This window comes from Rhinolophus sinicus, chromosome 11 (assembly GCF_057876585.1).
Source record: "Rhinolophus sinicus isolate RSI-liver-muscle chromosome 11, RSI-T2T, whole genome shotgun sequence".
NCBI lineage: Eukaryota > Metazoa > Chordata > Mammalia > Chiroptera > Rhinolophidae > Rhinolophus > Rhinolophus sinicus.
In genome coordinates, this window is record NC_142511.1 from 12,922,907 (window position 1) to 12,948,398 (window position 25,492).

Sequence of the window (25,492 nt, forward strand, 5' to 3'; positions counted from 1 at the left end):
GATCAGTGACAGGGCGTTTTTCCAAAGCTGGGGCATCTTTCCATATGTCCCAGAGATAGGGGTGGAGGGAGGAAAAGAACGGCCATTTACACACTTGCCTCTGTGCCAGAGACTGGATTAGGGGCCCAGTGGGCACCAGCTGGAATGCTCACGGCCACCTGGTGGGTTCAGTGCTGTCCTGACGCTGCAGATTAGGGAACCCAGACTCGTCTGGGACACAGCTAGGATTCAAGGAAGGAGGGCTTGGTTGTGGGCACCTGGCGCCAGCGTCCAGCTCCTTTTCACTTCAGCTGCTATAGGGCCTTTAGCTTCTCCCCACCCCCCACCCTCACCCACAGAGGGAACTGATTCTCCCCTCTCTTCCCCCAACCACTGATTCATGAAGAAACTAATAAATTCATGACTTGGAAAGAGTTTTGTTCCTCAGCTCTTCTCAGATACACATTAGTTCAAAACACAGTGTTCATTCACGCCAGATTTTCCAGGACTCTTCCAATTTCATGCAACATTCTCATTTTTAATAAATCCATTTTGTTACATTTATGACTAAGTAAGATTTCATTTTACACTACTGTCAGGCATTTCATGTACACAAATTCAGAAACCAGAATTTTTTTTTTTTTTTTGACAGATGCCATGCTCTGGTTTTTTCATCAGAAAGTACGTCGCTGTCCGATGTGTACAAGTCTGCAATGTGATCATTGTAAGCTCTGTGTCTTGCTCCTTTATCGCAGTTTTTTTTTTTCTTTGTTCCAGACCCTGGAAAAACCGTTTGTTGTGTGTCTCTCTCCTTGCAGGCACAGCCTCAGAATATTCTAGCCCCTTCTCCAAACAGATTCTTGACCACGTGTTCTCAGCCTCCCCTCCCATACTGACAGTCAAGAGCTTTTCTCAATCCTGTAGCAGAGGGAACACCTGTTCCTGCCCTGAGGCTCCCCTCCCCATTTTTCCCCTTCCAGGGACCTGGGTGTGTGTGTGGTGGGGTTGTGACCTGAGTGAAAGATGGGGTTGGTTGCTCTGTCGTGGTCCCAAAGAGAAAGTCCTGCCCCTCCCCAGTTAGTCCCTCTGGGCCGGCTCCCCTCCCTCTCCAAGGAGGGGGCCCTGCTGGAGCCCACTGTTTCCAAACCACTGAGTCATTTCCTCTCAGGGACTTTCTCATTAAACCTTCCTGTTTGCTTTAGCTCTGGAGCTCCATTCTGAGTTTCTGTTTCCTTCCCCATCCCCACTGAGCTGTAATTAATGGCCCAGCACCTTCCAGCTCGCCCCCTCATTGCAGTGTTTCTTCCCACTCTAATCTCTTGGCTGGAGTCTCTACACTTTGTACACATTTGTGCAAAGCCCCAGAGTTCCTAAAGCTGTGAGGGAAATAGGGGCTACCGCTTCTCTCCTGCAAGGTATTGCTTGAAGGGTCGTGTTGGAAAGATGAGTGTCTACAAACAGGCACCAGAAAGAAAACCCCCAATCAAGAGCTTGTGCCAGATCCACCTGACACAGCAAGCAGAGCAGTTGGGAATAATAACCTTTGACTAATGCACTCTGAGCTACTCGACCCTGAGCAGCTGCTGAATCCCCCGGAAGACAGCTGTGGTCTCCTCAAAGCCCTGGTTTGGACTATTTCCTGCACATCTGACTATCCCTCTGACCCGGGATGGTTTGTTATGTGGTCAGTAGCAACAAGGCAGGACTCTGTGGGGCAGAAGAGGCCAGAAGGCATTGGGGCTTTCCGGTCCAGTGATGGGGTGAAGGGAAGAGAGTATAGAAAGAGAAAAGAAATGGTCATAGTAAACATTTCATTGTAGTTCTTCTTCTGTCAGACTTATTTTGTTAGGGAGGCAGTTTCTGTTCCAGACACACAGACAGAGAAGTGTATTATATTTCTCTTTGCAGGCACAGTCCCAGAATATTCCAGCCCTTTCTCCAAACGGATTTTTGATCCAATGAAATGTCATGGGCTGTACTGATAATAGTGGCCTTTTTGCCCTGTGAGTATGAGGTAAATGTTCACTGAAGCAAGTCAAACTGAAGTTCAAATGTGACAGAATGGATGGCCCATAAATTCACCTGTTGTCTCACGTTGCATTGTCTGGTCACTTCATTGTATTGTTATTAGGAAAAGGTTTTTGGATATAGTCCTGGGGTGATGGCCTTTGGCCACCCCTCAAATCCTATCATGCTGGCAGCTGCCTCCCCCCATAACGTGAGGCCCACACCAGCCAGTGACTGTTACTATGACTTTGCAGAACTCCCAAACCAGCACACTGCCACTTGGAAACCTGCTTCCACAGTAATTGCTAGACATCCGCAGTTTGGTGACTTCTACAGAAGGCGAGACTTGCATGGTTTGGGTCCTGGCTCCTTCCCTTCTGATTCAGAGGAAGCCTGCCTCGTTCCCCCATGAGGTTCATGGGCCCTCTACCTTGTTCCCTCCTCTGTGAGTGTCTGCATCCTGTGCTTCCTGTGCCATAAACGATCCTTCCTTCTCCTCTTAGATTTTCAGTCTCTCCATTCCCAATGGACTTTTCCAGTTAGTCTGCGAATTGTTTAGCTCTGCGTTTCCAAAGGATGCTTTCCTCTGCCTGCTTCCTGAGCCTTCCCGCCGTCCTCCAAGGGGCGCCACTCACACTGCATTCTGGGAACGGAGTGCTCTGGGCTTTTCATTTGCCCAGAGTCCGACCTGAATGGCAACTCCTCCTCATCCTTCTCTGTGTGCAAAGACGGGTACCCCTGCTTTCCTCCATTACCAGCTCCTTACTCGAGCTCTCTCTCGCTCCTTGCCCCTCCACGTGCAAAAGTCTCCACGGATTTCCGGCTGTAAATGAGTGGCCTCCTTTAAATCCTCACCCAGCTTGCCCAGCTGCAGCACTGGGGACACTTCACTTTCCTTTCCTTCTGGAAACACTCTCTTCCCCTGGCCTTCTTGCTGCTGCTTTTCTCTCCTGGCTCTTCCTCATTCCCTGACCTGCTCTCCTTCCCCAGTCTTCTCTCTGAAATCTTGATGCTTCTGTCCTCTTCTCATTCTTCACAGCCTCTTCCCTGGGCAATCCCATTTGCTCCCATGGCTTTGGTTACAACGTACAAACTGAGAACTTTCTTTTCTTCATATAAAATTAAGAACCTCTTATAATTACAAAGCAACGCATGTGTAGGTAAACAAAAATTTGAAAAAATAAAAATACACTATTCCTACTGTCCAAAGATTACCAGTTAATATCTTATTGTATATGCTTCCAGAATTGTAATGCATGCACGCCTGCGTGCACACACACACATAACTTTTTACAAAATGAGAAAAATACTACTTTGTAAATTGTCGCATGCCATTTTGTAAATTGCTTTTTAAAAATTAATGATGTGAAACTTTCCCTGTCAGTACATTTTATCTGCTACCCAGTCCATATATTTGATTACCTAAATCATCCCCCAATGTCCTTTCTAGCTGGTTTGTCCAATTAGGGACCAATTCAGGCAAGTACATTGCACGGATATTTCTTAAGCTCCCTTGCCAAGCATAACCATCATACCATGCTTATTAAATAGGTTTGGCCAATTATCTCTGGAACATCCCACCTTTTGGATTTGACTGGTTGCTTCTTTGCAGTATCTTTAAACTTGTTTCTCTACCCCATTTATTTCTTACACACTGGAATTAAAATGTGAAGGCATGGTAAATTCAAGTTAAACCTTGTCGGCTAGATTACAGAACAGGAGCTGTAGTATTGCATTTTGTCTTTAAGATATATGTGTTCTTGTTGACGACCATTAGGGATCCCAGCACTGACCAATCAATTAGAGCAAACGGCAATCTTAACTTTCCATTGTAGCATTACGTTTTCCCCCTTGTGACTGGAAAGTAAACTGTGTGGTGTGATTTTGCCAATAAACAAATGTCTAGTGTCCCATCAACCCTATGCCTAAAGCTTTTAACACCAGTTAATACTCACTGTTGAACTCACTAATTCCATTAAGAGTTTCAAGGGATCGGCAGCCAGGGTGCTTGGATGGCACACTTTCATTCATTAAAGGTTAACGAAGAATTTTTTTTTGAAGGAGCTATTTACTGAGGTGTGGGCAGGGCTGCAAGAACCATCAAGGGACGGTGCAACCCCCGGGGGATGAGGACCGATGGGCAGCTACTAGCACCCCTAGTCCTGAAAGTGGTGCCTCTGGCCTGGGGGCACCCTGGGAGAAGAGATGCCTGATGGGAGCTGTGGCGGCTGACAGAGGAATATTGTTATAACCCAGATGTTGACCTGACACGGCACTGAAATGAAATGAAACTTTTCTAATAGCTTTGTTTTCTGTTTCTTGCCTGAAGCACAGTTGCAGGACAGAGGGGAAAGACTTGAGGCATTGAAGACCACTGTGCTTTTTTAAGGGCTGTTTCTGCACCAAGTTTCCTGTTGGCATGGAGAGCCATCAAGTCTGTGGCACACCACCCTGAACGCGCCCAATGTCATCTGATCTCGGAAGCTAAGCAGGGTCGGGCCTGGTTAGTACTTGGATGGGAGAACCATCAAAAGAAACCATCAGAAGGACACCACTGTCAGGTGAAGTTGGCCTCTGGTTGCCAAAGGACGAGGTGGGGTACTATGATGACATTTATGATGGATCTGGATTTGTGAAGAGGTCGGGACCAAAGCGGTGTTGTCCCCTTGTAAGAAACAATGAGAAAAAATGATCTTACTCCTCAACGCCTGAATAGTCATTGGCTTTCGCCCTCGGACACCTTTCAGTCAAAGGTGTAAACGCACAGAGGAGGGGAAGTTAATGATCGCTCACGTCTTACCATCTTGGGAGGAGCATGTTCTTCTGGTGCTAAGTATCTTGAAACTTCTGCGGGAGTGATTTCCAGGTGCCCTTCGCTCAGCTGACTTTCCTCAGGTGGGTCTAAAACACCTCTGCTTTCACTCACTACAGCTTCAAAGAAATAGAACTGGAAACATGTGTTATGTCATTTGATCACGCCTTGGAGCCTGAAGGCATGCATGCCGGTTCCCCTTATGTCTGGGGCGGGTTCATAACTAAGTGTTCTTTTAGCAGACAAGCAATTTGAGATGCCCCTCAATTACATGGGATGCCAACAGTGGGGGGACTGAAAGGGGAGATTAGATTGATGGCCACTGCTCTGTCACTTACTAACTGGGTGGTCCGGAGTATGTTACTTGATCTCCCCCAACCACTGTTTACGGGCATAAAACAGTGATAATCATCATTCCAGTGGTTATAGGAGGGCCAGCTTTGAGGAGGTACAGTGGATGAGAATCGGTTCTGGAGTCAGAAAGAGCAGAGTTCAAAATCTGAGTTACGGTTCTGACTGGTTGTGTGAAATTCGTCATCTGGCCTCTGGCCCTCAGTTCCTTCACCTATAAAGCAAGGAAAACAGTAGAATTTACCTTATAGATTATTTTAAATATTAAATGCTGAAACGCGCTTAGCCCACCAGTGCTGACCGTGCATATGCACTCGGTCGTGTATTGTTATTCCTCTCAGCTGTCTTAGCTGCCTGTGGTAGGCAGGGTCCCCTGGTCTGGGGGGGGGGGGCGGGGGGGAGGGGACCTGTGACTAGGATGAGATATCACTCCCATGGTTATGTTATGTTATATGGCAAAAGTGGGGTTATCAGGGTGGACCTGACCTAGTCAGGTGAGCCCTTTAAGGCAGAGAGCTTTCGCCACTGGTCATGAAGAGAAGTCACAGAAGTGACTGGCCTGGGAGAAAGCGAACCTCTATGTTGTGAATGGCCTATGGGGACCATGTCACAAACAAGGCCAGTGGCCTCTGGGAGCTGAGTGTGATCCCCACCGGACAGCTAGCAAGAAAATTCGGGACTCATTCCTGCTAGTTCACAAGGGACTGAGTTCTGCCAACAACCTGAATGAACTTCGAAGGGAACCCCGAGACTCAGATGAGAAATGCGGCCGAACTCGGACCGCAGCCTTGGGAGACCCTGAGCATGAATCCAGTAAAGCTGTGCCCACATCCCTCCTGATCCATGGAAAACGTAAGACAATAAATTTGGTTTGCGTTAAACCACTTAGTTTGTGGCAATTTGTCCACAGCAATAGAAGACTAACATCCTACCTTGAATTAATCAGCGCTGCTCTCTTCGTGCTGGGTTCATTCCTGTTCCTAATTACGGTCGCTAGAGCAATACTTGATTGTATAAACCATGACAATGCAAGAATGGCAGGAGGTGCTGTTCTGCAGTACAGCCTCCTTAGAATGTAAATATTATCTCTGACTGTCTTCTGCTAATGGGCTGGTGATGGTCACGGACGGAGTGGTTTAGAGACCTTTGCGGCTTTAGAAAGGCACAGACATATCGGAACTGAGTCTTTCCTGGAAGACTCGCTCATTATGCAAAAGCCCTTTTCTTCAGGCGTTTCCTGTTTGACACTGCAAGTCTCAACTACAAAGGGCTTAGCTGAACCTGAGGCCCAACTTCGCCCAATGAGCTGTTGAATAGTTTTAGGTTTTCACTAAGCTTGCCGCCTGTTGAGAAAGGCAGACATGAAACAAGTGATCACAGAAACATAGGGTGATAAACTGTATTGTGTGTTTTCAAGAAAAAGCATCCAATATCAGAGAAACCTGAGTGTGGGGATTCAGAGAAGGCTTTCCAGAGGAAATGATCCTTGCCATGTGATCAGGAGGGTGAATAGGAGTTGACTAGGCCAAGGGTAAAAAAGATGTTCTGTATCCCCAGGGAATAGCTTGTGAAAGGCTCTGAGCCAGGAAAGGGTCACGGCCATTTTAAGAAACCGAACACGAGTGAGCTAGCAAGGTGGATGATGGGACAGCATGTGTGAGTCAAAGATAGACAGATAGGAAGAAGATAGATGCTGTGGGTCCTGTTAGACCATCCTCATGATTTTGCTCTCAGTCAAGTTTTCCCTTTAAAAAGACCCCTGGAGCTGCGATGGAGAAAAGGGACTGTGAGGAGCAGAGATAGGTGCAGAAATACTAGTTAGGAGGCAGCCATCCAGTGTGGCTACGACAAGGATTTGGGTGGTAGAGGAGAGAAGTTAGAGAAAAGAAATACAATTTGGGGAGTTGTAATTTTCCTGGTTTTAAAAAATTAAGAAGACATTTTCCCATCCACTCTAACATTCCCTAAAGAATTCACATTCATTCACTTAACTTATTCGATAAATATGTATGGTGTTACTTTTATGTGCCAGGCACTATTCTAGGCATGAGGATATGGTAGTACATAACACAGGCAAAAATTCCTCCTCCCTGCTTCCTACTTGCAAGGGAGTTGGACAATAAACAAGGAAGATAGGGAATATATAAAATATACTTGCTAGCAGCAAATGCTAAGGAGACGTTCAAGTTGAAAAAGGAGACTAGGAAACAGAAAAAGATTGCATTCCATACATCCAGACAGGCTCTCACTAAGAAGGGGACATTGGAGAAAAGATCTGAAGGTTGAGAGTATGATGGGTCAGGGAAGCGTATTCTGGTTACAGGGAGCAGCACGTACAAAGAGCGAAGCAGGGATGTGAATGGTACTTTCCAGAGGCTATTATGGCTGGAGAAGAATGGGCAAGGGACGGCTTCAGTTATCTAGTCCATAATAATCTGACCTGTTTTCAAAAGTGTTAGTGTGTGGGTTTGGGGGTAGGATGGAAGGCGGAGGAGACTACTGACCAAACAAGAGGAATCTTCTATAATCATTTAATGACCACCCCCACCCCTCCAGAGTTTTAGCTACATGGAGAAGCCAGGCCAAAAAAAAAATTAAATTCACATTAAGAGTGAAACCAATAGGTAAAATCATGCCAGATCAAACATTTTTTTCCTCCTTTCCACCTGTGCTTAGTAGTCTGATTTAATAATAGAGGCATATGGCCGAGTAATCAGAATTACTTATCAAGCTAGTTAGCCATGTGTAATTTCCAAAGTGGCCACAAAATGGCAGAAATCTTTATATGCACAGTGAGGCTTAAACGTTAATTGTGGTTGTTATAGAAATTGTTATATTTTATCTTTACAGGCACAACGCCTTGAAATAATATATATTCCCACCAGGTGCGTCACAGAATCACTGGCCTTTTTCTTGACAGGCAATGTGCATTTTGGCTCCAGATTATTGGATGGAAAAAGACAGGCGCTTTCCAAGCCCTAAACACAGAGTGTGCTATCCATTAGTTTGGATTTCTTCCTTAGCTATCGCCATACCAATATGTGCTGGTTTTCTAAGAAGAAATCAACCCAAATGTGTCTTTGGACTCAGTATCGGGGAAGCCTGGGTTTTATCATTGGTTTGGTCACAGATGCACTGAAAATAGGCAAGTCACTTCCATCTTTGTCTGAATTTCTCCATCTGGCAAATGTAGACTCTGACACTCACCATCAGATAATGTTTGCAAAATGTTTGAGGGTCCTTGCTGGTAGACAGTATGTAACTGCAAACTGTTGGATGATTTTTTTTTTTCTGTCCTACAAGTTCTTTTTTCTAGCAATTATTTTTAAATTGACAATATAGCTTTTAAATTATGGGTGCATGGCAGTAAAAACTCAGTTGGTAATGGAGAGTAATTAGGAAAAAAAAATGCAAAGGTCTTTCTCCATGGCATTCCCCAGAAGTAACAGCTTACAATTTTTCTATCTTGAATCTTTCCGAGGCCAACCTCCACAACAAAAATGTATTACCTCTTTATTTTCAATGTATCCACTCGAAGTGTATCTGATGGGCCCCCTTATGAAAGATGAGGATCTTGGCTTATTTAAAATAAACTTGCTTTTGACAACCGCTGCCAGGTATATTTCATTTTTTAATATTCTGTTAATTACTTCTATAGCTTTACACATTTTAGTCAATTCTCCATTTCTTGATCCGTTGCTTTTAGACAGTCTGTCTCGACTTCTCTACCTTCCCCTGCTTCCTTCTGGCCACCTCCAATGTCACAGCGTCAGTTCATGAACTAGTTAATTTTACATTGTCAAAATTTATAGAATTTATACTTCCTCGCAGAGTTAATTTTTCTGTGTTTTGGCTGTTTATTAAGTATAAAAATACTCAGAGTTTATAATATTTTAATTAGATGGATATTATTCGTTATATAATCAATTTCCTTCTACTCAAATGAAAAAAAAACACGTTATTGATTACACACTCTGTGCCAGCACCGTTCTAAGTGCTAGGGATCCATCAATGAACAAAACAGATATCCATCCCTGCCTGCATAGAGCTTACATTTTAATGTAAGTTTGGACTCATAGAAAAAGTGATGTAATTCTATGTCATTTAACCTGAGTCAATAGAAAAAGAAATGTACATACCTAAATCGGGAGGGAGAGGGAGGAAGTAGAGAAAGTAGGGCACTGAATTTTTATAAGGTGTTATTAACAGGCGCCTTCACTTTCCCACTAAGATCATCTATAATCTACAGCACTTCAGGGGAAATTAGTTTTCTTCTGGAAGCTATAATTTCCAGAGCTTCCTGATTTGCTAATCTAATTTAAGGTACTATTTTTGAAGCCTGGTTTTCAATATCATTTTGCTGGGGTTCTGTTTGTTTGTTTGTTGTTTGTTTCTTCATTTGTTTCTTGCAGGGATTTCTTTATTTTTGTAGTTTTACTTTGTATTGAGCAGTTGGATTTGGTCAATTGTTATTTAATTCCTTGTTTTTCTCTTTTCTTTATTGCACTGGAATAAATTCTCAAATAATTTATTTCAAGAAGCATCATGTATTCAGATAAGGACTTTATTTTTACCATTTTACTCTCCCATCTGGTAGATAGTTTTTGCTGGGTATAGAATTATTTGTTCAAAATTAATTTCCATCAGAACTCGGAGGTGTTTCTCTCGTGTCTCAATGAAAAACATTTGGTGCCAACCTAATGTTTAGTCCAGCAGGCTAACTTGTCCTGCCCACCCCACCACCTCATAAGCATTAATTTCTCTAGTCTTGGCTAGAGACATTTCACAAGGATATATTTAAGTGTGGGCTTTTATATATTAATTTTGCTGGGTACTTTATAGGTTCCTCCCTTCATACGTTTCTTCTTTATCTTCAGCCATGGAAAAATGTCCTCCATTATTTTTTTTCTTTAATAAATTCCTAACCTTTTGAAAATATACTGGGTGGATTGGGGCCCTTTTATATTGCTTATCTATATTTTTTTCATCCTTCTCTTAAGTTACCTCTCTTCTCTTTTGCTGTGTTCTGGGAGATTTATTCAACTCTTTGGTCCAGTCTTTCTATTGAACTTTTTATTTTAACAATGATATATATTTTTTTTAATTAAATTTATTGGGGTGACAATTGTTAGTAAAATTACATAGATTTCAGGTGTACAATTCTGTATTACATCATCTATAAATCCCATTGTGTGTTCATCACCCAGAGTCAGTTCTCCTTCCATCACCATATATTCGATCCCCCTTACCCTCATCTCCCACCCCCCACCCCCCACCCCCCTTACCCTCTGGCAACCACTAAACTATTGTCTGTGTCTATGAGTTTCTGTTTCTCATTTGTTTGTCTTGTTCTTTTGTTGTTTTTGGTTTATATACCACATATCAGTGAAATCACATGGTTCTCTGCTTTTTCTGTCTGACTTGTTTCGCTCAGCATTACTCTCTCAAGATCCATCCATGTTGTCACAAATGTTCCTATATCATCTTTTCTTACTGCCGAATAGTATTCCAACAATGATATTTTTAATTTCCATGAATTCTTTCGTATTCTCAGATAAAACCTTTTCTTGTTTTACGGATGCAATCTCTTAATTACTTAAGATTCTCTTCTCTAACTTGAATTATGTGTTGCCTTTATGTTCATTTGTTCTGTTGTTTATTTTGGGCCTGTCTTTTGTGCTAATGGTTTTCCCTTCCTGTGTGTGAATGAAGGACTGAACTGATTTTCATGGATAGCTGGTGTGAATTGTCTCTGCTTTCAGGGCCTGCCTGTGGAAGGGAGGGCTGGCCTTACGACCTGCGTGTGAAGTCAGGGTCCTGAGCCATAGGCTTGGCTTTGCGGCATCTGGGCGGAGAGCTGGCAGCCAGGCCTCCCTGCCTCCCTTTGCCCCACAGCCAGACCACAATGGAGTTAAACTAGAAATCAAGAACAGAAAGATAACTGGAAAATCCCCAAATATGTGGTGATTAAACAACAGATTTCTAAATAACACAAGGGTCAAAGAAGAAATCTCAGGAGACATTTAATGATATTTCAAATTAAATGAAAATGAAAACACAATCTATCAAAATTTGTCAGATGCAGCAAAAGCAGTGCTGGAGGAAAATTTATATCACAGAATGCATATCTTAGACAAGATCTAAAATCAGTAATTTAAGTTTCCATCTTAGAAAATTAGAAAAAGAAGAGCAAATTAAATCCAAAGTCAGCAGAAGAAATACAGTTGGTCCTTGAACACCTCAGGGATGAGGGACACCAACCCGTAGCACAATCGAAAATCTGAGTGTAACTTAAAATTTGAGCTGCGTGGGTCCACTTACATGTGGATTCCAGTCGACCCACGCAGTTTAAATCTATGTTGCTCAAGAGTCAACTATAATAAGCATTAGAGTAGAAGTCAATAAAATTTAAATCAGAAAATCAACAAAACCAAAAGATGCTTCTTTGAAAAGATCAATAAAATCAATAAGCTTCTAGCCCCTGTAAGAAAAAAAGAGAAGACACAAATTACTGCTGTTAGAAATGAAATAACAGATATCACTATAGATTCCATGTACATTATAGGATAATAAAACATAATAAAGAAATACTATGAATAACTCCATGCCCACAGGTTTGATACTGTAGATGAAATGGACCGAATCCTTGAAAGACACAATTTGCCAGAACCCATGCAAGAAAATAGACAATGTGAATAGTCTTGTATCTACTAAAGAAATTGAATCACTAATTAATAATCTTCCAGAAACAGAAAGCACCAGGCCCAGATGAGTTCACTGGTGAATTCTGCCAAACGAAGAAGAAATTCTACCAATTCTCTATAATCTCTTTCAGAGGATGGGAGCAGAGTGAGCCCTTAAGTTCCTCATTCTGCAAGGCCAGCATCACCCTCACACCAAAACCAAAGGCATTACAGGAAAAGAAAACTACAAACCAATGCCTCTCATGAACATAGATGCAAAAATCCTCAAAAAAAAAAAAAAAAATCAAAAAATCTGAAAGGATAAAATCCAACAATGTATAAAAGAATGATATACCATAACCAAGTGGGATTTATCCTAGATTTTCTAGCCTGGTTCAACATTCAAAAAAGAATTAATGGAATCCATCATATCAACAGGCTAAAGAAGAAAAACCTCATGATCATATCACTTGATGCAGAAAAAGAGTGAACCCTAACGTAAACTATGGATTTGGGGTGATTATGGTGTATTCTCAGTTGTAACAAATGTGCCACTCTAGTGGGGGGTGTTAGTGGGGGGCATATGGGAAATCCCTGTAGCTTCTTCTTAATTTTGTTCTGAAACTAAACTGCTCTAAAATATATATATATATTATATATATATATTTAATAAAATATTATGCTAATTGAAATAAGCCAGTCACAAAAGACCAATATTGTATGATTCCATTTATATGAAATATCCAAAATAAATACATCTTTAGACAGAAAGTAGATTAGTGGTTGTCGAGGGCTGGGGTGATGGTAGGCTTAGGGGGTGATGGCTAAAGAGTGCAGGGTTGCTATTTGGTGATAAACTGTTCTAAAATTGATCATGAAGATATTTGCACAGCTCTTGAATATACCAAAAACCAATGAAATGTACACTTAAAAAAGATTGAATCAGGAGGCAATATTGAGTAGAGTTTAAGAATGCTGACTTTGGAATTAGGCTGACCTGAATTCAAATCCTGGTTTTACTACTTACTGGTTGTGTGATGTGACTGAGGTACTAATTCTCTCTAAACCTTAATTTCCACACCTGGAAAATACAAATAAAGGTACCTGACTCAGAACACACACACACACACACACACACTCCTCAAAGAGTCTGGAAAGTGTCCTGAGGAAATGGGACAGAAGAGGCCAAAGGTCCCCATTTCCTCCTCTGTAGAGCGGTCACCTCATGGATTGTGTGATTTGGCACAGAGGTGGCTCTGTGCTGCCATCTTTGCCTCACGGGAGATTGAATTCAACTAATTGTCACCTTCTCTTGACCCTGTCTTTCCCTCTGAGTTTTATCAATCCCAGCTCCATGTCCATAAAACCCCCTCCTCACATTTGAAAAATGGCTGGGAGAATGAAAGAGAGCAAGAAATTAAATTTAAAAATCTCTCACTATTAGGATGTTATACCCAAGGTCCCAAGTGCACTGTAGACAGGATTGGACATTTACCAAGTACAAATTCCAGCTAGGAAGAATTACTTCATTGGATGTGGAAAATACAAGTGGTACTTAGATGCTCGCTGACTTTGGCACAGACCAAGTGGATTAATCATTATGGTGTAATACAAAGTCCAGATGAAACAAAGTCAACCCAGCAATTTTAGCTGGAGAGGACAGTGTATACACTTCAAAAACAACCAGGCAAAAAAATGTATAAACTGTGAGCATAACCATTTGCAAAGCCACAGCAAACTCGGGGACCAGTTTTCTAAGAGAAGGTTTTATCTCAAGCCAACTGGACCCAAGATTAAAGCCCTGTTGTTTCTACCAATCCATGGTTATCAATAAAGGACTACTCATCCAAAGGAAAAGCATTCCCAACTCCGTTTTTGTAAACCTACTTTACTCTGATCTAAAATGGACTCTTACTGAGAAGACAACAGGAAGTCATGACTGATACTTGGGCAGGAAGGAAATCGCCCTCCCACAGGAGTACAACACTACAACTTGCCACAGGAGATAGCTGGTTCTTAGCAAGATGACAGTGATGACAAAAAGTCGAGAAACTTCCAAACTAGAGGGAAAATAAGAATATTAAACACAGTGATGATTACGATACAATAATTATAGCAAATATTTATTAAGAACTTACTATGTCCAGAAGTATTCCAAATACTTCATATGTTTTAACTCATTGAATCCCAACCGTAACCCTATAAGGTAGGTACAATCAATATCCCATTATTCAGAGAAGAATACTGAGGATGGAGACCAAGTATCTCAGTTGGCATTCCTCAATATTGAAGCCAAGGGAGGTGAGGAATCTTGCATATAGCTAATGAAATTTGTTTTATTTACCTTCAGACTTCCTTCTTCATAATTTCCTCATCTTTTTCCTCTTCAATCTATTTCAGGTGCTCAAGTCCCCCCTTTTTTATTATAAAGAAATCTATTTTCAGGGGAAGATCGTCCATCAGCCATTTGTCCCTTACTTGTCAAGGTCACTAACATCCAAATGATGTTGCTGTCAGGTCCAATGGTCAATGCGCCATCTTCATCTTGCATGTCCCAAAAGCAGCATTTGACACAATGAGTCTCCCTTCTCCTTGGAAAACTTTTCTTACCATGGCTTCTAGTACACTATTCCTTCTTGTCTTTCCTTCTATCTCAGTGGCTGCTTCTTCACTGTCTCTTTTCCTGGTTCCTTCTCTTTTCCTTAACTCTAAACCCAGGGGTTAGTCATTGGATCTCGTCTCTTCCATAATTACACTCACTGTCTTGGTGCTTCCTTCTAGCCACATGGTTCCTGAATTTACATTTCCTGTTAGGACTTTGTTCCAGAACTCCAGACACATGTATTTAGTTGTCTACTTGACATCTTCACCTGGATGTCTAAGAGATATCGCAGACTTGCTATGACCCAAACCAAAGGTGTGGTTTCCCCTATCAAACCTGTTTCTCCCACAGTCTTCCCCACATCAGTAAATGGCAACTTCATCCTTCCTTAAGTGAAGAATCTTGAGGTTGTCCTTGACTCATCTCTTTATCCCTGTTTTCATACGAAAAACTCCTGTTGCTGTACTACCAACATATATACAACTCAATGCCTTCTCACCATCTCCACAAGTATTGTACTGGTCTGGTCCACCATCTTGCCTAAATTGTTATAATAGCATCCTAACTGTTCTATCCTCCACTTCTACCCTATGACAGTGACTAGAGGGCTTTTAAAAGTATAAAGTCCAAATCCTCCAATGGCTTCATATGTCACTCAGAGCAATGACCAAATTTCTTCCCTGGTTCATAGGCTCTATGTACTTTGCTAGTGTCCTAACCCCACCCCAAATATGTCTCACACCTCTTTCTCCTGTAACTTTTCTTTGCTTATTTGCTCTTAGGTCTCCTTGCTGTTCTTGAATTACGAGTCATGCCCCTATCTAGGGGTCTTTGCACGTGTTGTCTCTCAGTCTGAAACACCCTCCCCCAGATGTGTGCATGGCTGGCATCCACTCTTACTTTTTACTGTACTCAAAAGTCACCTTATTAGAAAAGTCACCTCTATAAATAAAAATCCATCATTTCTGCATTCCTGATAACCTTTAACTTGATTTATTGTGAACCATGGCAGTTATGACCACTTGATTATTGTATGTTTGTTTATTGTTGGTCTCTCGCAATTAACTGCTATCAGCCACACGAAGGCAAAGATTTTGGTTATTTTTTTCACTCTAATATCCCAGCATCTCAAACAGAACCTGATACTATTGAATGAATGAATGAAGTTACATAAGACTGTTACCTATCATAGGACTATTTGTAATTCAGACTTACCTCTCATTGCAGAAATAAAGGCATCTCTCCTATCAGGGGACGTCAGGACTTAGATATGGCAAGGGTGAATGTATCCACAAAATTACTCTTCATAGGGTCCTGAACCCTGCCTTCAACTGGATCTATGCTGAGAACTGTTTCTCTGAGGATTCACTTAATTAAAGTTAACGATGAAAGGGTGATTGTATTGCTTTGGTTTGGGCAACGTTCTTTCAGGCATTAAAATAAGTTCATCATTGTGGCTATTGGATTGATTAGAGTACGTGTAGAGTCCTTGTACCACTCAGTGTGCTGTGGGAAGCCTTTTTTTTTTCCCCCTTCACATCCCTTAGAGGAAAAACTGAAGAACTGAGAGTAAAATGACCATGACTATCCACTGGGAACAGACGTAAGGGCTGTGTCTCTTCCTTGAAAAAGCACACGCCACATACCCACTCCTGATACAAATACAGTAGCCATGAGTCTGACTGCCATGGAGACCCAGCTGCGTCATAGCCCACATGCCAGACGAACAGAAGGTTAAAGGAAGGCATCTGCCGGAGAGGCCAAGAGTTTGGTTTGCTTACAGACTGTTTTGTTAACCTTTGCTCATTCAGCAACTGTTCGTAACTGTTTTGTCTCTCCCCCCTGCCCCCCACCCCCGCCAGTATTGCACAGCGTCAAGCTTCCATTAGTGAACACCTGACTTACATTACCCTTCTATTTTTGAAGTTAGTGTGGTTGGATTTGATCAGGGTAAACAGAAAAAGAGATTTGAATGAGTGCCTGTTTCCAAGGAAAGGGGGGCCCTGTGGATGCCCAACCCATATCCTCTCGGCCTTCCCTGGAGGTCACCTGTCAGTGGTTCCCACACACTCTGATGGATTCCTGTGACTCTGTCTGAGGCCACTGTCAGGCTGTAGGACTCAGCTCGGCCATGCTCCTTACGCTCTAAGGAGTGGAGCAGGCCAATAGTGCCTGGAGCCGATGCTCTAGGACGGGTCTCAGGTGTGTTCCATCCCTTTCCTCAGAATGTCACAGAAGGAGGAAGTCCCATTGCCCCACAACTGATTCACTCACAATTTATTAGCCTTACCCCTTTCATGTTTTCTTTTCCTATTCCTTCAATGTCATTCCTGGAATTACCTCTCAAACTAATTCCTCGTACTGAAATTCTTTTCTCGGAGTCTGATTTTTGGGAATCCAGACTGAGATACGGGCACATTTTGCTACCTAACTTGGCCTAGGCCTAAGCTTGCTCTTGAAGAGAGCAAGAACTTGGAGCTACTGAATGTCGCTAGTAGCTGCTGCTGCTACCTGGAAATTGTCACTGAGCTGCATAAAGTGATATGTCAAGGCTGAGATGGGTGATGTATTTTGTCACTTGGATAATAATGAAATTACTTGATTAGTGCATACCACAGTAATGATACTTATTTCTTCACTTACTTTCTTGACTGAAGTGAATAGACATTGGTTATCAGTATGAATAACATAATAACGCATAGCATCATTTGGATGATAATCTGATGAGTTGTGTGTTACAGGATACTTTTAAAGTAATAACCATCATTATGAATTTAATTTATTGAATTTTAAAACTGTTTCGGGAGTTCCAGAAATGAAGAAGCTTTAAAAAACGAAAACTCCAGAAATCTGCATAAAGATCCCTTTGAGTCTTTGCTAAGTACTGGGCTATACAGGCATAAAATGAAATTGCACAAAACTGTGCAAAGAATGCTAGGGAGTTGTTAGCTTCCACAGAGAAGAAGGTGTTCAGGGAAATTCAAATTAAAATCATAATGTGATACCATTACAAACCCATTAAAATGACCAGAAATACTGACCAATGGTGATGCAAATATAGAGCAGCTGTAATTCTTACGTATTGCTTGTGGGAACTTTAAATGGCACAACCGTTTCGGAAAACAGTCTGGCAGTTTCTTATCAAGTTAAATATACACTTACCATATAAATCAACACTTCTACTCCTAGCAATTTCCCTACAAGAAATGAAAACATATTTCACAATATACACACATATACACAAGTTTTCATGGCAACTGTATGCATGGTAGCGAAAACCTGAAAAGAACTCAAAATGTCTGTCAACAAAGTGAATGCATACACGAGTTGTAACGTAGTTACACAATGGACTACTACTCAGTAATAAACAAGAAATAACTATTGATATACACAGCCACATAGATGAATCTCAAAAAATATGCTGAATGAAATAAGCAAGACATGAAAATATACGTACTGTGTGAGTTCTTTTGAAAACTTGATATGTGTTTTGAGTGTCTTTTAATCTACAGGTTACTCCTCCATTCCTCTTTTGAAGAACCTTGGACGTTTGAACTGAGTTTCCCAGTCTGGATTCTGCAGATTGCCCACCGATGGTTCAGTTCAACATGACCCATGTATGTCTTGGAAATTGGAAGCTGGATCCAGGAGCTTGATCAGATTCAGGTTTGATTTCTTTTGAATCAAAGGATGGCATGTGTTTTCATCAATGGATACATAGTATCTAGTTATTGTTCTTTTATGAGGTTAGCAAAATGGTGATATTCAAATTTTATTAATTATTGGCTGGAGTAATTTTATAAAGAGAAGCATCTCTTCATCTGTTATTTAGTTTTCCAGTGGTACAGTTCTTAAAGGAAAGCAAGGATAAGCGTTTGATAATTTCTTTTAATTTAACCTGTTTTCGGGGTGATCATTCAGTTGCCTATCATCCAGTTAGTTTTTTAAATGTCACTAGAGATGCATGGACTTAAAATATTTGATGGTTCCAATCCATTGCAATACTTATCCTTGCTGAAATTCAAATTGCCCTATCTTGGGCAGAAGAATGTGGGACTGGAATGAAATGGAATAGAACAGAATGAAGTGGGAACCTCTTTAAGTTGGCTCCTGAGTCCTTTTGCCATATGCTGGTGGTCTTTAATAGTTTCCTTAGTATCTGATATGTCAAGATGTTCTAGGGTCATCTTGTTCATTTCCTGCCCCATTTCTTAAAGAAACACTGATTTCTTTGAATAGGAAATGGCATTTCAAGACTACACATGCCCTATGTTATTGGTTGGTCATTGCTTTTAGGCCTTTTCAGTGCATGAATGGAGAGAGAGAGATGGGGGGAGAGAGAGAGAATATGTTATGAATTTATACTGTTTATTCTGATATTTCCAATTAAATTCAGAAATACAGGATTTTTCTTTAACCTCTTTTATATTACATCACCATCTCCTGTATTCCACATTGAGAATCCTGGTTCTCAAACATACAGGGGAAAATACAATTAGAACATCCTACAATTATTCATTTGCTTTATCTCATATGACACACATGATTGTCACAGAAAAGCATGTGAATACTACTACTGCCAATTATTATTGAGAAAAACAGTTAAAATGTTTTTTGCATGAGGGATCCCTATTTTCCCTATAATTTTTGAGGCATACACATGTAAGCTTTTCATATACTGTCTGGGTTCATACCTATCCCAAAGCCAAAATGTGGGTCTCATCTAAGAATGACTGATATTCACTTTAGTTCTCTTACAATCCCTTTTCATCAAAAATCACATGTGGTTAGGATACATTGTCTTGGCGTAGTCCCATTTGGGTCTCTTTTTTTTATTATCATGCATAATTTATTGAGTAGACCATTTTTGCCCAGTGTTTGCAATGCTACCTCTATCATATATCAACTTTTCACGTATGTGAACGTCTGTTTCTCAGCTGTATTTATCTGTGCCTGTGCCAACACCATAGAATCTTAATTACTATAGCTTTATAATAAGTATTATAGTAATTACACTGTAGGGCAGTGTCCCTTTCTGGTAGAAACAAACAATTCCTTTCTGAAGGAGCAAACTTTACAACCAAGCCTCAAAGAAATCCCATAGTTAAGGTTCCATGTTCCATGCCCTTATCAAAATATCACTGCACACATAGGAAACACACAGTCACGAATGAGAGTCAATAAAATAGCAAACCCACAGAATCACACATGCAAAGACTTATACTGGAATTATCAGATACCAAATATATAATAAAAATAAATATGTATGAATTCGTAAATCAAAGGAATAGAATTTGGAATAAAAAACATTCTGGGAAGAATCTCCAGAAATGAAAATTATAATTGAAAATCAAATCTAGATGGATGGATTTAAAGTTATATTAAGGATAGTTAAAGAAGCAATTAGTGCTTTGGAAGATAAAGATGAAGAAGTTACACATAATGTGGGACAGAAGCAAAGCAAAGGGAAATGTGAAAAAAAGATTAAGAAACGTGGAGGGAAGTGTTAGCAGGTACAATATACATATAATTTAAGTTCGAAGAAGTAATAATGGGGCAAACACAATCTTAAAAGACATAATGATTAAGTATTTTCCAGAGGGGATTAAGAACACCAACCCTTGGTAGATGATTGGATAAAGAAGATGTGGTAGATATATATGATGGAATATTACTCTGCCGTAAGAAAAGATGAAATACTGCCATTTGCAACAACATGGATGGATCTTGAGATTATCGTGCTAAGGGAAATAAGTCAGATGGAAAAAGTCGAGAACCATATGACTTCACTCATGTATGGCATATAAAACTAAAAGCAACAACACAAACAAACAAACAAAAACTCATAGACACAGACAACAGTTTAGTGGTTACCAGAGGGCAAGGAGGGAGGGCAGGGATAGGAGAGGGAAAAAGGGATCAAATATATGGTAATGAAAGGAGAACTGACTCTGGGTGGTGAACACACAATGTAATATATAGATGATGTATTATAGAATTGTACACTTGAAACCTATAGAATTTTACTCACCAATGACACCCCAATAAATTTAATAAAGATTAAAAATAAATAAAAATAAATAAAGACCCAGGCTTGAAATCCAAAAAATAAATAAATAAATAAAATGAGCACCAAACCTCAAACTAAGAAAGTTCTCCAAAGTACCAAACACCATAAGTAAAAAGAAACCCACAACACAGTGACAAATTCAGAACAATCAAAACAGAAGCAGTCAAACAGAAAAAAAAAGAAGGTGGGACATCTGCAGCGGCTGATAGCTAAGATCTCAGAAACAACAGTGAAACACAAAAGAATTGAAAATAACTTTTCAAAGTACTGTAAGCAACTAACTTTAAATTTAGAATTCTATATTTAGCAATAACAGTTTTTCAAAAATAAAGGCAAAATAAAGACATGTTCAGACAAAAACCCAAGAAGGTTTACCACCAACACATCTTCACAAAAGGAACTTCTAATGAAAATGGTGCTTCATGTCAGAAGGAAGATTTGCCATACGTGAAAATGGAAAGCGTAAATATTGACTGTGTACAATGGTAAAATTATGTTTATGTGTGAGGCTACATATCGAGAGAATAGCATATAACTTAGGGTGATGATTGGCATGACAGCATTCTAAGATTATTATATGATTCAGAAGAAGAGTAAAACTATTAATAATAAACTATTAATTATGCATGTTAAAATTTCTAGGCTGATTATTAAAGGAGTAGAAATTGTTACTACATGTTACTTTTATCATTATCGTTGTTACTATTATGATTTCATTATTCCAGGGATCTTACAGAAAGAAAGAGGGAGAAAGAAAAAGAGAGAAGGAGATGATTCCGTAGTCAAACCAGTTTTGCTGAACTAAATTAAAGACCATTTCCTACTTGAATTCTCTAAGTTTTTTCTTGGCTAATGTGCATTATAAATCCCTAAATACAGATTGTTGTGGGTTTGCAGTATATCCTTTATTTATTTGAGATCAGAACCTTTATCTCCTTCAATATCTATTCACATCTTGAGAAACTTGACAGTTTGGGGACGATTTTTTTTTTTTAAAGATTTTATTGGGGAAGGGGAACAGGACTTTATTGGGGAACAGTGTGTACTTCCAGGCCTTTTTTCCCAAGTCAAGTTGTTGTTCTTTCAATCTTAGCTGTGGAGGGTGCCATTCAGCTTCAAGTTGTTGTCCTTTTAGTCTTAGTTGTGGAGGGCGCAGCTCAGCTCCAGGTCCAGTTGCCCTTGCTAGTTGCAGGGGGCATAGCCCACCATCCCTTGCAGGAATCGAACCCGGCAACCTTGTGGTTGAGAGCCCACTGGCCCATGTGGGAATCAAACCGGCAGCCTTAGGAGTTAGGAGCATGGAGCTCTAACTGCCTGAGCCACCGGGCCGGCCCGGGGAAGATCTTTTTAAGTTGATCCTGAATCTACTGGAATTTGGTTTGCCTGTTTAAGGGAATAATATACCATGTGGGCTTGAAGAGAAGAGCAGACTCAAATAACAAGGTCAATCTTACAAAGACCCCAGGTTTGGGAAAATAAGACATTGAGGGAGAGTAGAAAATGCTGTTGTCCAATGATGCTAGGAAGGATGGGACGTACTACAAGCTACTAAACTGGAAGGAAAACATAAAAGTACCACCTAGCAAATGGTTTGGCAACTTTCTGCCACAAGGATGCTGGGACATCTGGGAACACTGCCAAGCAGTTCTGGGGAAGAGACTTGGCACTGATTGTGGCCTTGTGTTCTTTGTAAAAGAAAAAAGATTAATTTATTTTACAAGTCATAATACACTACCTAGAAGCCAAATTGCCAGTTAAAATTCTATTTGCAAGCAGGTGTAGGGTTTCAATATCACTTCCACCTAACATCACAGAATACTGTCTCTTCATAATCAATTATGATGCAAAGTATCTTTTCAGCTACATTTTCAGTGTTTCAAATGTTCAGAAAAATGGCAGGCAGAAATGTCTGTAATCATAACAGAATCTTCTGGAGCTGCTCTAAATGCAGCTGTTCGGTTTATATTGTACAGAGGAAATACATCACCACACATCCAAAGGAGTTTTTTGCTCTTGTCAATACAATTAATTATTTCCTCCAGAAGTGAACATGTTAAATGTGTCCGAGCAAAGAGAAGGTGAAAGGTATTTATTTGGAGGTTAGTTTTTCAATTTCATGCTGTTTAGAATATAGGGTGTTCCCTTTTTTTAAAAGTCCATAATACTTTAACTGCAGTTGATGTAATTTCGCTGATGCTTTATATAACTCTGTGCATATAACAGGCTCGTTTTCTCTGAAGGCTCAGAGGAGTCCGTAGCATTAATTTTCATAGCCCTCATGGTGGAAATACAAAGGGCAAGCCAGAGCTGCAAAGGATTTTAATAAGTGAAAAGAAGAGATGCCTCTGCTCATCTTTTCCACCACTGAATGCCCTCAGCACCGTTTTCCTCTTACTCTCCAAATCCTAGTAAGTTCAAAGCCTGCCTCCTCCATGAAGTTCCCCTTGATACCTCGGGTCCCCCTCGCCCCATCTTTTTTTCTTTTCTAAAGGAAAATTCCTTTTCTCTAGTTCTCCTCAAAGTAGAACTCGAATCCCACTGCCTTGCAATTCGTTATCCCCTAATGATTAGGTTGGTGCAAAAGTAATTGCGGTTTAAAAGGTTAAAAATTGTGAAAACCGCAGTTACTTTTGCACCCACCTAATATGAATCTGACCTTCTCCTCTAAACAATGTGCTTCTTGAAGACCCGTCCAGGTCTCGTATTTCTGATTCTTGCTCAATTCAGTGATGAGTTTATAGATGGTAGCCCATAAATCCTTGTTAATCAAGTGACTAATGAAAGAACCAGAGAGTTCAATTGTTTAGGAACCAATTGTGCAGGCTGCTTCCTGACAGCAGGGAGCTTTGAGGTTACCTGTGGTTTGGGGATTACTTTTATGTTACCTTTCTTGACAGCCATCTTCAAAGAGCTTAAGGGAACATACTTAGTGCTGCGGAGAGCACTTGTATCTTATCTGTTGATGACTGGATTAGACCAAATGCAAAATGAAGGCCTTTCTCAGGGATCCAAAGCTCTTTCTGTGACAAGGAACTGCTGTGAAGGGACGGCGGAGGGTGGAGGACAGGGCAGGCGCAGGGGCTGGAGATACACATACATTTCACTTCTGCCTCAGCCACCACACCTGGATTCATCGTTTCTTCTTCCATTTCCCCCTCACAGGCCACTATATGTTTATGAGTATATCTTTTTAAATAATTGAAATTTTTTTCAATGGTACTCGACATACAATGTTGTATTAGTTTCAGGTGTACAACACAGTGATTAGGTATTTATTTAACTTACAAAGTGATCACCCCAATAAGTCTAGTACCCCTCTGACACCATACGTGGTTATTGCAGTGTTATTGACTATTTCCTATGCTAGACTTTACATCCCTGTGACTGGTTTTATAACTGGCAATCTGTGCTTCTTAATCCCTCCCATCTTTTTCACCCAGCCCTTAACCCCTCTACCCCCAACCTGGCAACCATCAAAACAGTCTCTGTATCTATGACTTTGTTTCTGTTCCGTGTGTTTGTTTTGATTTTTATCTTAAAGGATTGCTTCGAAGATGAGGATTTGGAAACGTGTGTTTAGCCTTTGTAAACTCCGCGTCCAAAGCTTTGCTAAGCCAACAGGAGGCATTTTGATTATAGCTATTTGCGCTCAACACAGGAGTTCCCCGAAACGGAGAGGTCAGACCCGCCTCTTCTTGCTGCTCGGGAAGAACCTGCGCAGCCTCGTCATTTGGAGCGGGCTGGACTCTGAATGCAAGCCCACATGGGGACCACACAGGGCACCGGACCAGACAGCCCTGGGCCCTGCCGGCTTTGGAACGCCGCCGCCGTGACACCTGGGTGAGAGGGACCGCAGCCTCGGAGCAGCAGGGGCCGCGCTGACGCACGGAGCCGGCTCCCTGAAGGTGGCGCTAGGCCGAGGACCATCGCAGCGCCCACAGCTGTCCCCTTTATCTCAGTGGCAGCGTTTCCACGGGAATGGGAGATTATTTAGTCTCAGATCCTTCGCAGGTTTCCTTTTATATCATTTCTGTGTCTTTCAATTATTTGCACATTTGGGGAGCTCTGGGGGTCCTCTTAAATCATACAGGTGTATAATTTTAACAAAACACCATTTATTAAAATCTGAGTCTACAAAATTGTTACATTATGGGGATGGATTCTTTTTACCACAAAGGGATTTTTGTGATCCAATTCAGCATCCTTTTTATTAGTCTACCCTTCTCCTAGTATATATAACATTGCATTTGTGGATATCTTGGTCCTGACTTCAGAAGAAATCCACGTTCTTAGCGACAGCACACCAAGGTGTGTAAAACTACGTTCATCGATGTCAACAAGCCCTACATTGGTGAACAGGTTCTCTGCCACTTACCTGCTCCATGTTTGCATAAGTTTCTTATCCTAGCCAAAATATAAATTAAAAATTTTGTGATTAAATGAGATAGCATACCTCCGGCATTTAGTGCATAGTAAGGTCTCAGCAGGCTAGTAAGCAATTGTTCTTGTCTAGTTATTAATATTTATATATAAAGGTTGGTTTACCCGCACCTGATGTAAATGCAGCTGGGTTGTTTGTTTGCTTGTTTACGCGTGAGATCTACCTTTAGTGCTTACCTCTTTGCTCCTCCTGCCCAGTGGTTACGGCTTTATGGCTGCTGGGACTTCCCCGAGGCCAAAGTCCTGGCCTACCTATCACAGAATGGGGTAGAAATAGGGCTACTCGGGATTATACTGGCTGTAGGCAGAGTGTGAAGCCAGGTGGGTTTTCTCTCTAAAATAATGTTTCTCACAGTGGGCCCATAGGTCCCTCCGTCAGAGTCACTTAGGAGTATTGGGTAAACTGCAGATTCCTAGGGCCCTGCCCCGGGGCTTTTGAAGTAGAATCTTTTGTGGGGTTCAGGCTAGGAATTTGCATTGTAATAAGCACCCAGGTTTCTTCTGATGCTAACTAAATAAAATTCTAGAACTGCTCCAGGACAGTCCCC

General features: G+C 41.0%; 1 long non-coding RNA gene across 1 annotated transcript; it reads left to right on the forward strand.

Moving 5' to 3' along the window:
- Positions 1-839: 839 nt before the first annotated feature.
- Positions 840-24,645, forward strand: LOC109450622 (uncharacterized). The gene is made up of 4 exons (XR_002137871.3): positions 840-4,881; positions 17,947-18,100; positions 22,728-22,912; positions 24,046-24,645. It is a non-coding gene; the product is annotated as an uncharacterized LOC109450622 (long non-coding RNA).
- Positions 24,646-25,492: the final 847 nt, after the last annotated feature.